Here is an 8165-nt window from a genome sequence, read left to right on the forward strand (position 1 = left end):
CTGTGTGAGAACTGACTAAGAGTCCTGAGCTCAATAATAAAGGTTTTTAAAATTCCTATATGGCTGATCTAGTTCCTACACTGAGTGACCCATAACATTTTTCACCCTTTCTTCCTTAAATTTTAAAACTTAAAAACTTTTTTTTAATACTAGTGATGGAACATAGGGCTAATCTACTACTGAGCTACACTCTCAGATCTTTTTTGTTTGAAACAAAAAAGGTGCCCAGGGTGGCCTCAAACTTGCAATCTTCCTGCCTCCACTACCCAAGTATCTGCAATTATAGATATGTATCACTTATGCCCAGCTAACTTTTAAGATTATCTTTAAACAAAATTTAAATTGTATAATGTGGTGATTTCATCAGTTAATTTTTTCCACTTTGTACATGTAATGGGCTCTTATTTTATTTGCCTACAACAGCACTCATGTATACCTCTCTTTCTAGAAAATGTTCTCACCATATGATTTTTTTTTTTTTTTTTTTTTTTTGGTACAGAGGATTGAGCTCAGGACCCTATGCTTGCCAAGCAAGTGCTTATTCTACTGAGCTATCTCCCCAGTCCCTCACCATATGATCTTGATGGCAATAGAGATTCCATTTTAGAAGTCAGTTTAAACAACTATTTTAAAATTTAACCATAATGGGGGCCGGGGAGATGGCTCAGTAGAATAAGCGCTTGCCTGGCAAGCGCAAGGGTCTGAGTTCAATCCCCAGTTCTGAAAAAAAAAAAAAAATTAACCATAATGGGACCAGGGAGCTAGCTCAGTAGAATAAGCATTTGCCTGGCAAGCTCAGGGTCCTGAGTTCAATCCCCAGTACCTCAAAATAAATAAATAAAATAAAATAAAATTTAACCATACTAACAAACCCCTAGGAAATATAAACCCTGTGACATTTTTGTAAAATTCCAAAATGGGGTTATGTGGTTACTATGATTAGCTGTAAAGGCATAAAAGTCCACTACAAAATTCTCTGGTGGTCAACATTCCCTATACATCAGATTGTCACCCTGCTGGCAATAAGAGCCTTGTTTGTTCCCATTCTTGGTCTCTCATGAGGGTTAATCTCGCTGAATTTTGCTACAACACATGGAGGCTCCAGCGAGAGACCCTCACAAGGAAGACTCTCATGTGAGGAAGCCCTGTGCCTCCTAACCTCCTCAGTTGCTCTTCAGGTGGCAGGGTGCCCCAGCTGATTTCAGCTGGCCCCCAGGGGATGACTGTGGGGCAGGATGAATTGGCTGAAAGACTGGACAAGAGTTCCATTTCCTCACTTAGGCAAGAATCTGGATCTGGTTTCATTACTGGGCTCATCCGGACACTTGTTTTCTTTTTCCAGACTGACAATTTGATGTTCCTGGGTTCCCAGATGTGGCAACCATTTGTTATCGTTGTGGCTCAGAATTTGGTCAGGGTTTATCTCTGAATTTGGTAAGAGTTTATCTCTGAATTTAGTTTGAATTTGGTCACTTATGGACTCTTAATTTTTTTTTTTTTCCTCTTCAAATTGGTGGTCAAAAGTGGTTAAAAACCCCTGGGACTGTTTTATTTGTTTGTGTTCTGTGTTTTCCCAAATACAGCTCTGATTTCAGGTTCCTATAGCCTCAGGGTTTTGTTTGGATTGTTGGCTGGGTGGGGGAGGAAAGATATGCTAATCTATTTCCTTGTGGTTCTAAATTAGGCTATCAGGGGCTCTATGGGCTACAGGCTGACCATTCTGGTTTATTCATGAATAGGAATGTTGACAAATTGAAAGGTGATTATGAGACAAGGATGAAGCTGTGGAAGCTCCACACCCTGTGTAAATTAAAATGGCCCTCTTCTGATGTAGGCTGGCCACCAGAGGGGACGATCAATTCTCACATAGCCAGCAGGGTCTGGGATGCTGTCCAGGAAGCCTGGGTGTTGTCCCTCAGCTCCTCTATACAGATTTCTGGCTGTGCGTGTTCAGACAATGCTTCAGTGGCTTAGGATGTGTGCTTGTGGGTTTCCAAACCAAGTTTTGGTAATTCAGAAGTCTTCAGAGCAGGAAACCCCCTATTTTGCCTTTGGCTCCCAATAAGGATGACCTTGCCTCTGGCCGCCTGTCACTGCTGCCACCTGCCACTGCTGTCACCCTATCTTGCACTTCCTGCTGAGCCTGCTGCTCACCCTCCCACCCTCCCACCTCTGTGGTGCATCAGAAGGAAGGACACTTCTGTGGCAGCTCTAAGTCTTTGGTTCCTTGACCCTTCCTCCACTGCAGGCAGTCCTCCTCCATAGCCTATGGCTGAATCAGAGGAGGAAGTCTTTTCCTCAGGCCTGCAGGCAGCTATGATGGAATCAGATGAAAACCCACCAGCCCACTTGGGATGTCAGCAGATAATGTTAACATTGTATTTTCAAAAGAAAGGGAAAAAATTTTAAAGACAGCTGAGGAACAAATAAGATTAAATGTTGGGGGAACCAACCAGAACAAGACAGTGGCAGTGGCTCAAGTTTTGTCCCAGTACTCCCCCAACTGAGATGATAACACGAAGGAGGGGCTGAGTGATTTATAGAAACACCATTGGGCATTGAGGAAAGGGTCACTTGCAGCTGCTTTCCACCCAACTAATTTTAACAAAGTGACAAAGATGTACCAGGAACCAATTGAGAGCCCTGCCGCATGCCTGGAGCACCTCATGAAGACTCCTGAATGTACACCTTGTTTGACTCAGAGGCACCCAAGAAAGCCCTCGCTGTCACCGTGGCTTTTGTTGCTCAGTCAGCTCCTGACATACTTTGTAAGCTACAGAGATAGGAAGGATTTGCAGAAATAAATCTGCCTCAGTTGGTTAAAAATCCCCCAAAAGATATACCATAATAGAGAGAATTCCAAGTGGAAGCTCAAGCACGAAAAGAAAAAAGTGATGCTGGCAGCTTGCAAGAAAGAGGCTCAGTCAGAAGCTAGAGGAAAAGGGGAAAATGACCAACAAGGAGGATGCCACACTCCTCTAGGTCCAGCCCAGTGAGACTATTGCAAGAAGGAACTTTTTAAAGCTGCTAGACAAGAAGCTGTCCAAAGCTGCTAGACAAGAAAAAAGACAAGTGCTTATGATGGAGTCAGAGACAGTTTCAGAATGAAGGGGTGGAAGGTCTCTGTATCTCAGCCCCAGTGAACCCATGTTAACTCCAAAGTAGAAAAAAAAAAAAAAAACTGTAGGATTTTTGGTAGATAGTGGTATGGATTTATCAGTATTAACTTAGCTGATAGCTCTTCTCTTAAGGCAGAAAGTATATGTGCAAAGGACCAACCCAACGAAAGGGTTTCTCTTTACCACAGGGGACCCCTAATCTGGTGAATTTGTAGAAAAGAGATTTGTTACAAAAATGGAAATTAATATCGACTAGTGATTCTGATCTTAACTTTAAACAAACAAATTATGATTCTAAAATTAAGCAAATAGATTCAAATCCTAAAGTTAGGCAACCGATGATTAACATAGGATCAACAGGCTTTTAAACAAGGGCTATTGATATTTCTCCCCCACAAAGCAGCTCTGCCTTTACGAAGAACTGAGGAGCCTGTTTGGATAAATCAGTGGCTCCTTACCAGGAAAAATAATCCAACTACACAAATTATTTGTGAAACAATTCCAGCTAGGACATTAAAGAAAACTCAGTTAATCCTTAGAATACTCCTGTCTTTGTTATTCCAAAGAAATCAGGCAAATTGAGGTTGTTACAAGACTTAAGAACTATAAATGCTTGCTTACTTCCTTGGGGACCCTACAGCCAGAGCTGCCAAGTGCAAGTGCAGTTCCCAGAGATTGGCTCAAAGCTCTATAATTTCTTTAGATATATCTTTGCTGTGTTAAGTCTTACAGAAGGATTGCACAAGACATATACAAATCTAAACACATGACCAAGTCTGTGGAGGAAGCTATATAAAGGAATGTGACACAAAAATTGCTGATATTCTTAAGGCAAAATACTAAAAACATAATAACTATAGATTAGATAAGAGATTTCTTTTTCCAAATTTTTCTCATAAAAGATCTCTACTAAATGATCTACAAAAAGAAAGTTCTAGGGCCAGGGATATAGGCATAGCCATATAAGCACTTGCCTGACAAGCTCAAGGTCCTAAGTTCAGTCCCCAGTACCACAAAAGAAAAAAAAAAATCTGACAAGTCTTTTTATAATTAAAAGCTTAAAAGTTATTTTAAAAATTATTAAGATTTAATTATAAGCACCTGCCTGCAAGGGCAAGGACTTGAGTTTGATCTCCAGTACCACATGCTGTGCTGGCCTCAAAACTGGGCTTCCTGGTTAACACCCATAATCCCAGCACAGAGGAGGCTGAGGCAAGAGGATCATTACTATGAGTCTAAGCTGCATAGTGAGACCCTGTATCAAATAAATAAATAAATAAATAAATAATATATATATATATATATATATATATGGTATACTCTGGTTTTATAAGCAAATTGTCTTGTATATGTTTTGTTTGCTTCTCTCTCTGTCCAATCTGTAAATAGCTGCTTTATTTGAGCAGCTATTTTCAACAAATTTTTCTTTTCTTTAGATTTTTGGATTTTTGAAGTGTTTGGCTGTAATTTAATTTGATTTATAGGTAAATGTCTTCTAAATTAAAGCTAAGCTTCTACCAAGGTTGTCAGCTGGTCACAACGATGTCAAAATTGGTTTGATAAATGTATTGCATATTGTTGTTTATGTATTATGACTTGAGAATCTCTCATTCAAATTTAATGTGCTAAATGCTAAGATTGTGTTTTCACAGTTTATCAAAAATTTGTTAAGATGATTAAACAAAATTCCCTTAGGACTAAACAAAAGAAACTATTGGACGACATTCTTTTTTTTTTTTTTTTTTTTTTTTTTGAACAGCATTCTTTTTTTTTTTATTTTATTGAGAAACAAATAGCAATGAGACAGTTTCAAAACTGATTAATAGGACAGTTTCAATAATTAATACATTGTGCATTGTTATCTTCTTAGTGGTTATCTATAGTACAAGAAGCAGACAGGATATCCTGTCCAAACACTATTGCTACAAGTTTTTCTTCTCATTGAATTAAGCGAAAGTAGCTGTATATCTATCCTAACTGTTCTGTATATACAGATATAAAATGGTCCTTCCTTTGTATCCCCTTTTTTTGTTTAGTCCTGTCAGAGATGGGTATTCCACTGGCATGTAAATACTATAGGTGCATAAATTAGCGAAACAATCCAACACAGTCCAGCAGTCCACAATAGTAGTGGGTTATCCACAGAAGTTGTTGACTTGAGCTTTTCACAGCTCAGTATATTAATATGGCTTTACTTTATATACCTCGTTTTTATACTTTTCTGCTGGATGGTTAAGACCAAAATAAAGCAAGGCCTATATAACAAAAAATGTAACTTTTATATCTGATAAGGTCAGTCAAGTACCCTCAGGATTTATCCTGTAACCTTGTACTGCAGTTTGTAGATCCTTTGTCAGTGTTAGCCATGTGGATGAGTCTTGGCCATTGCTTGACCAATATGCTCTCTGTGAAAGCCTGAGAGAATGTTTTCTCTCTATGTGACTCTCCTTAGGCACACTATACATCATTGATCACATTCCTCTGTGGAGGACAGCATTCTTATTGATGAACAAGAAAGTGGCTACCTAAAAACATTTCTGCAGTCCTTGTTCATTAATGAGAAGCCCCAGTAATCTCCATAGCCTTGTAAAAAATACCCCAGTTAATATTGTTCAAAATATATTATTGTGATATTTTTACACTGGTTATGGTCAAAAGATTAAGTTTTCAAGTTTGACAAAGAGATTTTCTGATTAAAAGATGCTCTTGATAGAAAATTAAATTAAGAAACAAAATAATGACAGCTTTTATCACTGACCTTTGGTGTACTAAATGTATTCATGCTTTCCAAATGCATGGTATTCTAACATATAAAACAGAGATTATTTATAGTGAAATTTTCTTTCAGATTTAGACATATGCCTCTCTCTTGTGCTCCAGATATTTGTAATAAGAAGTTCATATCAAGCCAATATGAAGTCATCAGTCAAATGATAATTTTATTTAAATGAAAACTTGTGATGTGTGTGTGATGTCTGTGCCACCACATTTAGAGATGTTTAGACATTAAACAGCCCAGATAATGTTACAAATTTCCTCAATGACATCCCATTAAAGGCCAAAGAATTAGGTAAAAATTTCTTATGTGCTTGGTAGGGATGATTGAGTAAGAAGTATTCTATTTCAAGATTGAGATTTAAATGTGCTACAAAAATGCCATCATGACTGTTATATCACAATACAATTTCAAATTTTCTCTGTGAAACTATATAACTATTGTCTGTTAACATTATACAAGGATTAGGAAGTAACAGTTCCCTGGCTATAATTTATATTGCAAGGTGCTTAACACTCAAATTTTTTTTAGCAAAATCCAGTATTTATTTCTATAGTACTTTATAAATGGAATTTTCCTTGACTTGTATCCATTTCCCAGGGCTTATGGACCCATTCATACTCTCCATATTTAGAATCAAAAGTTCCTTTCTGAAGAGATCTTAATTTTAAGGTAAAACATGGTCCAAATTCTTGAATTCTCACTTTCTTTTCACTCTCAGATATATACCTATGAAATCTGAAGAAAATGCAATCCCTCTGATTGTGGAATGTGGCAACCTGTCTTCCAATAAACTGAGGATTATGGGGAAAAAGAGAAACAAACATACGTCCAATTGAACAACCCAACCTTGTTGTAAAGTTTTTCAAAATTATTTCAGGTTGTTCTGTTGGGTCCTTACCCTTTCTCTTAATTTCTTTTCGAAGATGAACACTGCTCATGAGTAGTTGGACCATTTGGCATGTGACTCAAAATCAGTCCATTTGGTGTTTTATGATCTTCATTAACCACAATTAGATTGGTGAAATCTCTTGAGATGCACCGATCTAATTGTGGAATAATTTTTTTCAGAGCCAGTCCTATTCTATAATAAACATGTATGTTGGGTACAACTGTTGAGAGCTGCTGGCAGAGTCTTACTGCTCTCCCATGGGGTCTATCTCATGTGATGAGAATGCTGGAAGAAGTTTCTCTGTTGAAATAAGGAGCAAATTCATCTGTAGCTTCATCGTAAGCAACCTCTTCATCATTAGGATCTACTGTAGTTTCATCATAGACTCATTAGCTGTCAATAGTCTTGGGTACTGGTTTTGTTGGAGTCTTATCACCAAGAGCTTCTTTCTCTTTTTTAAGTTTTTTCTTGCAGTCAACTTTTCCTTCCGCTGCTGCTGTTTCCACCATGTGAACATTGTGTCACAGATGCTTATTCGTAATTTCTGAAATGCTGAAGCCTGAGGGGAAGACAGTCGCTTTCGGGGGCTGGACCCCGCCTTCCATCGCACCATCCTTTTGAGGGTCTGCTACAGTGGCTTTCCTTTTCAAGCTTTTCTCCCTGCTGTGACCACTCTTTTCCCCAGCCTTGCCATGTTGTTTGCTCCGGTGCATCCTTCTCAAATAAAATTGTACTAATTAAGGTCACTGCTTTGATAACAATGTGATATCATTAACCTCTTCTGGATTATGTTCAACAACTGAGGTTTAGAGACCAAAAAATTAAAAAGAGAAATGGGTTAATAAAGTAGCTAATATTTTAGCCCATGCCCTCTAAGGTCAATGAGGACCCAGGATATAAAGAGACTTCTTCTGTGACATCCTATAGCTTAGTAGGGTCTCTGCACTTCTGATCAAGGAGATTGTGAGGAAACAGAGAAAAGTGATTCTATGGTATATAATGTGCCTAAGGACAGTCATCAAGAAAAACGGCCTCCCATGCTTTCACAAAAAGGACTTGGTCAAGCAATGACCATGATTCATCCTGATGGCTGACACTAACAAAAGTACTAAGAGGCACTGTGCTTGGTTCCAAGGTAAATCCTGAGGAAATTTAACTGACTTTGATAGATAGCAAGCAAGGAGTTAATTCTAATTAATTGAGGTCTCATTTTAACTTGGTCTTTAATATCCAGCAGAAAAATTATAACCACAAGATGTATAAAACTATACTTAGTCTCTCCTAACTGAAGTTAGGGATAGCTCTTCAGAGAAAAACTATTATAGACAGCTACTTTAGTTAACACAAGGATTACAGACACTAGACAGGGCTCACTAAC

The 8165-nt window shown here is 38.1% G+C and overlaps 1 pseudogene; it reads right to left on the minus strand.

Annotated features, from left to right (window-relative positions):
• Window positions 1-6455: 6455 nt before the first annotated feature.
• Window positions 6456-7500, minus strand: LOC101573717 (annotated as a pseudogene).
• Between the last annotated feature and the right edge of the window lie 665 nt (window positions 7501-8165).

This window comes from Octodon degus, unplaced genomic scaffold, assembly GCF_000260255.1.
Source record: "Octodon degus isolate 3935 unplaced genomic scaffold, OctDeg1.0 scaffold00286, whole genome shotgun sequence".
NCBI lineage: Eukaryota > Metazoa > Chordata > Mammalia > Rodentia > Octodontidae > Octodon > Octodon degus.